Source organism: Lissotriton helveticus, chromosome 5_1 (genome assembly GCF_964261635.1).
Source record: "Lissotriton helveticus chromosome 5_1, aLisHel1.1, whole genome shotgun sequence".
NCBI classification, from domain to species: Eukaryota; Metazoa; Chordata; class Amphibia; order Caudata; family Salamandridae; genus Lissotriton; species Lissotriton helveticus.
Genome location: NC_136065.1, coordinates 2,010,599,371 through 2,010,609,386, shown reverse-complemented (window position 1 = coordinate 2,010,609,386; position 10,016 = coordinate 2,010,599,371).

The window sequence follows — 10,016 nt, the reverse complement described above, 5'->3', positions numbered from 1 at the left end:
TGAATGCTACAGTACATGGTAACAGCACATGCATGGGCGAGTGCACTGTGCTGGCAAGTGCATGAGCCTGTGAGTGTTAGAGTACATGGTAATAGCACATGCATGGGCGAGTGCACCACACTTGTATGTGCATGAGCTTGTGAGTGCCACAATACATGGTAACATCACATGCATGGGTGAGTGCACCGGACTGGCAAGTGCATGAGACTTTGAGTGCTACCGTATATGGTAACAGCACATGCATGTGTGAGTGCACAGCGCCGGCAAGTGCATGGTAACATCACATGCATAGGTGAGTGCACCGCGCTGGTAAGTGCATGAGCCTGAATGCTTTAGACATGGTAACAGGTCATGCATGGGTGAGTGCACCACACTGGTAAGTGCATGACCCAGTGAGTGCTACAGTACATGGTAATAGTGCATGCATGGGTTAATGCACCACACTGGTGTGTGCATGAGCCCGTGAGTGCTACAATACATGGTAATTGTTCATGCATGGGCGAGTGCACCACGCTGGCAAGTGCATGAGCCTGAGTGCTACAGACATGGTAACAGCACATGCATGGGTGAGTGCACCGCGCTGGTAAGTGCATGAGCCTGAGTGCTTTGGACATGGTAACAGCTCATGCATGGGTGAGTGCACCACGCTAGTAAGTGCATGAGCCTGTGAGTGCAACTGTACATGGTAATAGCACATGCATGGGTGAGTGCACTGCGCTGGCAAGTGCATGAGCCTGTGAGTGCTAGAGTACATGGTAATTGTGCATGCATGGGAGAGTGCACTGCGCTGGTAAGTGCATGACCCCGTGAGTGCTACAATACATGGTAACAGTGCATGCATGGGGGAGTGCACAGCGCTGCTTAGCGCATGAGCCTGAGTGCTACACTATATGGGAAATACAGACACATGTGTGAGGGCACTGCACTGGCATGTGCATGAGCTTGTGAGTGCTACAGTACATGGTAACAGCATATGCATGGGTGAGTGCATCGTGCTGCGAGATGCATGAGCCTGGGTGCTACACTATATGGGGAATACAGACACATGTGTGAGGGCACTTCACTGGCATGTGCATGAGCCTGTGACTGCTACAGTACATGGTAACAGTACATGCATGGGTGAGTGCACCGCGCTGCGGGATGCATGAGCCTGGGTGCTACACTATATGGGAAATACAGACACATGTGTGAGGGCACTGCACTGGCATGTGCATGAGCCTGTGTGAACTACAATACATGGAGACATCCTTTGCAGGTTTGCGTGCATCGTGCTGGTATTTGCGGGTGCTGTGAATGGTGCAGCACAAATAGGGCTACACACGCTTTTGCGTGCAATGCTAAGGCATAGGATGTGAGGAGTACAGTGCATGAGGGCTTCTGGTGTACTGGTTCAGAGGCCCAGGACCTTCGTGAGGAACATGTGTAGATACAGGAGCCTCCCAGATAGATGTGTAGATTGCTGCAATCCTGAGAGCTGGGTTGGACACACACTGGAGGAAGGAAGAGCCAGGGTCTTCAGTGCACTTTAGCATGACTTGATTCTTAAAGAAGTCACTGGTGAAAGGGGCCTGGACACATCTCATGATAGAGATGGGGCCGATAAGAGAGTCATAAATAGTATGGATGGAGGCCTTTGTAACCTTTTGATACACATGTCACTGAGACTGACAACCAGGAGTGATGCTCTAGACACTTCCATGGCCTGTGTTTGGGGCTATCAAATACATTCCTGCTGAGATAGAAGGCGCTTCCAGGAAGAGCACAAAAGAGAAATGGACAGTTCAGATTGGGCAGCCCCCAGAACACAAACTTCAAAAACAGAGAGCCTAAATCACAGTTGTGTGTGCAAATAGATTATAAAAAGGGATGCTTAAGAGTCCCAATTGTCTAACTGAAGCACAACTTCTTCCTTTTGTGACCAGGGCTGTGAACTCACGGTGTGCCAATCTCTAACGCAGTGTGAGGGGACATCACCCAGGTGGATACCGTGGTACTGTGTACTAAGATCAGACACGGTCTCACCGAAGTGGTTGTTTAATCCAGGCGTTGCCTCCGGGAGGCGGTAGACTACCACGAGAAGGAGGCAGGAAGATTTGAAGGAGATTTTAACTCCTAGTATATCTGTGTTATCTACACTCTCTGCTATTAACTTGGTGGCCATGGTCCTAGTGTTGAAAAGGATCGCCACTCCCCCTCCTCTCCTGTTATCTTACCTGTTGTGCCTGGGACAGATGTGTCACCCAACCATGTTTCCGTGAGAGCCAGTATATCAATGTCCCCTGCCTGGAGAAGCGTGAAGATCTCCAGATGATGTTTCTGTAGAGATCTCGTATTTAAAACTCCTATTTTTAAGCCAAGAGGGTGCCACAGCCTGATGCTATTATGAGGTGCTGGGCTCAGGCTAGAATATTTTCGGTTCTGAATTTGACTTTGACGTTGTTATCAAGTATATATTTACCTGTGGCTAGGGATTGCAGTTCTAATGCAGAATAACTCCTCTTTGGACCAGGGGTTCTGGCCCCTGGCCCCGGCCGGACGCGGAAGGGCGCAGACGGGCTTGCCTTAGGCGCGCCTTTGGTGCGCCAGTGGTGCACCCGCTGCGCGTTCGCTCCAGCATCGCAGTTAAGGCTGACCCCTTCCGCCCAGCGTTCAATCAGCTCTGCTATGCAGCAGCTGTATTTCCCCAAGCACTACACCACATCTTTAGAAAAGCGGAAGTGCTCTAAAAATGGGTGTGCAGCGGAAAGAATCGTGGCCGTAGGAAGGACCAATAAAATTCTCCCTTTCGCTACCCCGCAGTACAATTGGTATTTAAAACAGAAAGTATGTTCTTCAAAAACAATTGTGTCAATTTAAAAACCACGTTCGTAAAATTCAATATCGGTAAAATAATAGCTCCTTTCCCCCCTAAGTGCAAGCAGTGGTTGTGCAATTCCCAGAAAAGCAGTTGTCACAGTTCAAAAGACAGTTATTATCTGTACCATGAGGACCGCCCGAGCTCCTTGGCGTGTCTCTCTTTCTTCCTAACTGGATGGAGTAGGCCCTCCTTTCTGGTCCAGTATGCACATTTATTGTTAGAAGATAAAGCATCAGATTCATACTTACTTGGCAGAGACGATTTAAGGCATGAGCAAAGTGCGCCCTGGTCCAGGGTCCCAGGGCCTCGTGAGATCCAACGGCTCAGTTGAAGCACAACCCCCTCCCAAATGAGGCTCAAAGACCCATAAGAACAAGAGCCTCCTTGTCTACTAAAGAAGCAATAGATCTTGCCTCCACATTTGACACAACGACCACTGTCTCCTCCGGATCCAAGATTCAGGTGTTCACTGGTATGGGAAGAGTCTGCCCTCCCATCAGACCCATAAGACCACCAGCCCTCCTCACTAATATCCCCAGAGCTCCCTTAACGAAGAACCCAACAGCGAGAATTCCAACACCAAATGCATGCTCATCAACTGCAGGTCAGCATCCAAACATGCAACCGAATTGGCTGAGTCTATCCTCACACATTACATTGACATCACGTTCATCACTGAAACGTGGCTAAACGAGATCTCTCCCCCAATTATGGACATGCTTGTGCCCCCTGGCTTCGCTATCCTACACAAAGACAGAAAAACCAGCGAGGAGGGTGCATAGCAATCAATCACAAGAACAGCATCTCTGTAACGGAAACTGACTCCCTCAAATATAACTCTTTTGAATGTCTTACTACCATCATAAAGAGGAGTGACAACAACTCACTACTCAGTCATCTCCTCTACCATCCGCCAAGAAACACCTCCGCCTTCGGAGAGCACCTCTCTGACCTATTAACTCATTCCTCACTCCAGGGTCCAAACAACATACTTCTAGGCGACCTCAACTTAAACTGGAAAGATTAAAACATCGCGCTAATCAAAACCCTCAATGATCTTATAAGCAACCTCAATTTCACCCAACACTGCAATGAGGAAACCCACAACAAAGGTTCTATTCTTGACGCCATTATTGCTCATGCTGACACAGTCGCCTTTGACCACACCTTGCCTGTGCACTGGTCGGATCACCATATCATTTTGTTCCACCTAAACCAAAAGATCCAAAACAAACCCATGACCCGGGACCCACCGCGCTGGGTGAGAAATTTAAGCCAAATCCCTTCTCCCCTTACACACAGATGATCTATCAGCAACTGAACTCACTTCTCAGTACAACTCCACCATGACCTCCATTATGGACCAAATAGCCCCCTTGAAACTAAAAAGAGTCAGGAACATTCATCCAGATCATGGTTCAATTCAGACTTAAATTCAGAAAGAAGAGAACTCAGAACGGTGGAAAGACTTTGGCAAAACAACCTGTCCACAATCCTAGGAGCTAGACTCAAAGCAGTAAGAGGGAAATACAACAAACACCATAAAGAATGAAAAAACGTCCTTCTTTTGCAATGCCCAAGACAAAGCTAAGAACAGACCCAAGGAACTATTCAGCCTCATCAAGCAACAAACCTCCAAACCTCCTCCGACACAAGTTATAGCCTCCAAAGACCTGTGCGATAACTTTGCCAATTTCTTCAACGACAAAATCTCTAAGATAGAACTCTCCTTGGTCGTAATGAAAAGCCCCTTCGACAGCAAATCGCCCGCTGAGTCAGATGATTTCACACCTAAACACCCCCCAACTTTTGGAAATCCTTCAACCCCATCTCCGAAGCAGAGGTCATCAATATGATCTCGAACTCCAAACCCTCAACACATGCCATGGATCCCCTCCCGGCCCAACTAGCCAAAAAGCTCAAACTTTGCCTAGCTCCGCACTGGACTAAGATTATAAATAGCTCTCTGAGCACCGGCATCATGCCGGACTGTCTCAAAATTGTCCAAGTCACTCCTCTACTGAAAAAACCTGGATCAGACACAAAAGATCTGAACAACTTCAGACCCGTCTCTAACCTCCCTCTCCTAATGAAAATTCTGGAAAAATGTGTTCTCACCCAACTCACTCAACACCTAGATAGCACCAACCTTCTGAATCCCCATCAATCAGGGTTCAGAAAAGGATGCAGTACAGAGTCAGTGATATTAAATGTAATTAGCGATATGCACAAATCTCTGGACAAAGGTCAATGCTGTCTACTCATATTATTGGATTTATCGGCTGCCTTCGACACGGTTGACCACAAGCTACTCATCAAAGCACTTCACGAAAGAGCGGGAGCAGAGGAGGTGGTCCTACAGTGGTTCACCTCTTTCCAACAGAACCGCACTCAAAACATCAAAATCAAGAACTTCTCGTCTGACCCACTCCCTGTTTGTAGGGGTGTCCCCCAAGGATCAGTACTCTCCCCACAACTTTTCAACATATACATGGAACCCATCACCGAAATACTAAAAAACAACAACATTCCCTTCCACCTCTATGCAGACAATACCCAAATCTACCTGGAAACTTCCTCCATCGAAGACATTCAGAGATTGAACGTCACTCTACAAGAAGTCCAGCACTGGCTATCATTCAACCACTTAAAACTAAATCAAGACAAGACAGAAATCCTCCTCATCTCCAACAAAGAGGAGAACACCCAAATCACAGACTGGATAAAAAACATTTAGGCTCTCAATCATAACCTCATCTTAGCTGACTCCGCAAAATCATTGGGAATTACTCTGGACCCCAAACTAGACCTGAACAAACACATCAAAACATCGCAAAAAGCGCATTCCTCAATCTTAAACTTCTCCACAAAATCAAACCCTTCATCTCTCCTAATGACCTCAAACAAGCCACACAATCCCTGGTACTATCCAGATTGGACTAAGGAATTGCAACCCTTACAGGAGCAGCTAAATCCCATCTAGCTCCACTCAGATCAACTCTGAATGCGGCAGCCAGAATGGCCACCGGAATAAAGAAATGCGATCACATCTCGCCTGCACTCAAAGAGGTAAAATGGCTCCCTGTCGAAATGCGAGCCAGCTTCAGAACCACCTGCCTCACGCACAAAGTGTTGCACACCGGGAAACCCGCCTACCTGGCCGCTAAACTACAGAAGGCCGGGCAGTCTAGAACCCTGAGGAGCACAAACACTCTACTCCTCATCCCCCCGAAATCTCGCAGACAAAAAAACGCATCTCGATCTTTTGCAGGAAATGCGCCGAAAATTTGGAACTCCCTTCCAGTAAAAATCAGGACTAATCCCTCCTACCTAAAATGCAAAAGGCAATTCAAGGACTTCTTCCTCAATCGATCTCCCCCAAATGGATAGTTACAAACCAGTCGCCAAGTCATAACATAGCCGCACTCAGAAACTTTGGCCTCATTGACCTCTACCTCACTCTCTGCAGTGATTACCTCCTGCCCCCAACTCACTGGCCGAACCCATCCGTGAGTTATGGGGCTCCCTTCGACTACCTCATACGACTGTGATATCTTACTTACAAGTGTCATGTTTTCTTTATATATACTAAATTGCTTAATGTGTCCTATGATTGATTCTTGCTGTAAAGCGCTCCAATACCTTCAGGTCTGACTAGCGCTATATAAAACTCATAATAAATAAAATAAATAAATAAACCTTTCAGGGGCCGCCCTGATAGAGCCAGCTCTATTCTGCAGAGACTCTTGCCCTGATGACCTTGAATAATTCTTAAGCAGAGTGTCTCAAATATCGTTTTCCTTTAATTTATTTTTAAAGTGTGTGAAGCGAAGTCAATAACGGACATTTTGTTGAGAAATGCTGTGTTTATGTTTCATGCAACATCAATAAAAAGGTTTCTGTTAGATCAAAACAGGACCTCACATATTCATATGACACTGAGATTATTTGCAGTACTTTTAATAAGTTGCTGCTGTGTTACAGCATTGAAAACACACACAAGCATCCCTAAAGATTAGATGTGAACACATTTAGATTGCAGACCAGTGTGCCTGTGCACTGTCAGTGACCTAGCCAAAGAGGGCATGCAAGTGCTGAAACTGGATCATAACTTCAAAGCTGGTTCGAACAGGCGCCCCCAAAATACGTTTGGCCAGGGCCCCCAAAATACTTTAGTGGTCCCTGTTACTTGGTGTTGTGACCTGGTTCTCAGGTTCTAGGAAACACTATGTACATGCAGCAGTGCAGTCCAAGAACAAATATACTTGTCTGGATACAGGAGAGGCATTTATACATCACTTCGCCCCCCACATCAGGGGATGGGGGCCCGATGTAGGTAGCCCTTTACCGATCGGAATCGGCCGAAAATACCGATTTTCGGCCGTTTCCGATCGGTAAAGGGCTATGGAGATGTAGGGGCACATTTTCGGTAATTTTACCGATTCGTTATCATTACCGAATCGGTAAATTTACCGACTCGGTAATATTTACCGATTCGGTAATGATAACGATTCGGTAAAATTACCGAAAATGTAATGTAGGTAGCCTATGTTCCGGCAGCACATGGCTTACAGAATCGGTATTTTACCATGGAATACAAATCCATGGTAAAAAACCGATTCCTGTGTACATGCACATCTGTGCATGTACACATGTGCCATGTGACAGACAGACGTGCCCTTAGGGCATGTCTGTGTGCCACATTGCACACATGGCCGTTTTGGGGGTGCTAGAGGGTGTCAAAGTGACACCCCCTGCACCCTTGTGAATTCTTCAATTACCGATTCGGTAAATACCGAATCGGTAATGCCTAATCATTCCTATGGGCTTCAAAGCCCATATGAATGAATGGGCATTACCGATTCGGTATTTACCAAATCGGTAATTTAAGAATTGTTAAGGATTCGGTAACGAATCCAGATGTTGGGACCTACATCCCATTTACCGATTTTTGAATACCGAATCGGTAGGATTCGGTATTTCAAATTCGGTAAATGGGATTTACCTACATCGGGCCCTAAGTGCCTTATTTACACAAACCAACAGCAGGGAAATCTGAGTAAACATAAACCTGGCCTATTAAAAAAAAAAAAACTCTCATAACTAGCCAGCAACTTTCATTCATTCAGGGGGCCCACTGTAGGGTTGAAAGTCCCTGATGCATGAGCAATATTTCCTCTTGCTCCTGGTTCATAGTTTCTGATATACCTGGAATGTTTCCTGCACAGCAGACTCGCTTTGATGAGATGCTCTCCCAGCAGAGTGCTCAAACCTAGAGCAGTGTATTGAACATAACTTGGGAATAGGTGTAACATTGTTCCCATCCAATTGAATCATTCATTGTCCTCTTGATTGTGCTTTTATTAAATGTTTTTTTTGGTACTGTGCAAACCTAGAGCTTTACGGGGTCAAAGGTGATTGGGGTATCTGGATTCTGAGAGCGAACTTTATCATAATGTAGTTCTTTAAAGTAGGGTGTCTTCAGCTCTGTCCTGAACTGCAGCATGGTTAGAGGAGTCCTGATGTATGAAGTCATTTCAGTTCCTGGGTGCATTAATGGAGGAGCCGTGTTGCCTTATTTTTTTATTTATTCGTCTCCATTCTCAAGTTGTCCTGCTGCGATTGTGCCACGTGCCACTGGAGGTGGTGAGCGTGAGAGCCAGATAGTCCGCGGTGCCAGTCGGTATGGCTTTGTAGATGATGCAGCAGGTTTTGAAGATGGTGCTGGTTCCCAAAAGGAGCCAGTTGAGTTGAGTCAGGTTGGGAGTGATGTGGCCATATTCCTCAGACCCTACATAAGGCATGTTGCACTTGCAGGATGCTCACAAGAGTTAATAGTGTGGAGTCTGGGAGGTAATGGAGCAGGACTGTGCCCCTGTCCAGATACAATAGTCTGTCAGGGGTGGCTCCTTCGTAATGAGGGAGGAGGGTTGCCCTCTTGTCAAAGTCAGTCAGCGAAAAATAAAATGATAAAACAATATCATCATTTTATTTTCCGCTGACTTACTCACCTGATGTCAGTGTAGGGCGGGATGGGGTAGGGCAGGGCTGGGCCATGGCAGTGGGAGGAGCGATGGGCACTTTGGTTTGGTCGCCAGCAGTGGTTAATTTGTAATATAAAAAGTGCCTGGGCTCTCCTCAGAAGGCAGCGCGAACATGTACCGGTGCAAACTGCCTCCTGACTAGAGCCCCAGCACTTATTATTCTGGAGAGGACTTGGCCTAATGGCTAGAGTGCCGATTTTGGATCTGGGGAACCGGTTTGAGTCTCGGCGTGGCTCAACATTCTGTGATTATGGGGAAAATCGCCTGCCTTCCAAATGAGTGCACCCGTAATTGGTGCTATTAGCTCCAGTGCTGATGATTAGGTACCGGTGCTGAGCACCAGAAAGCTTCGGCTCAAATGAAGCACTGGCCGCCAGTGATGCACACTTAGGTTTCTACAAACCAGCTGTGTTGCACAGCCAGATTGGGGAAATAGCACAGACTCCCAGGCACTGACTGAGCATCAAACTATATATAAAGCAACAGGAGTATAACCCATAGATCAAAGTGGGATCAGGGCGGAAGGATACAAGAAACAAACAATATCCCACAAGGTATTACTATTTAGGCGGTTAAATGTGTATGCTGACAGCATTACCCGCAATGAAGAAGGAGACTCAATCTAATTTCTTTGAAGTGCATAAAGCATCATGTATTCAAAAATAAATAATAAACTAAGTATACAGTTATAGCAGCACTGTATAGACATAAATGAAGAGGCAACCCAAATTGCACTTGGTGCTCAGTGTGAGTGGGTGACACAAGGTAGCGACGCAAGTGACAATGGTGCACAGCAAAGAAAGGCACATGTGAAGTGAGTGAGATAATGTACAGTGTAAATAAGGAACAATGGCTAGAAACATAAGTTGCTTGAATAACGTTTTACAGTGAACAGTTCTGGTGAGCCATTGTAGGGGCTGCGCCCATGATTGCGCTGTGTGTTGGCGACGAAAGTTTCGATCCTCTTTAATGGGGATTGTCTTCAGGACGGGGTTGCTGCGACTTGCCAATGCTGCGGGAGGGAAGGGTAAAATTAAGGTCGGGGTAGGGGTAGGTAAAACGCATGTAGGCCGTGTCTGAGTCATATGTTCTAGGTAGATGGCGTGTATTCCAAG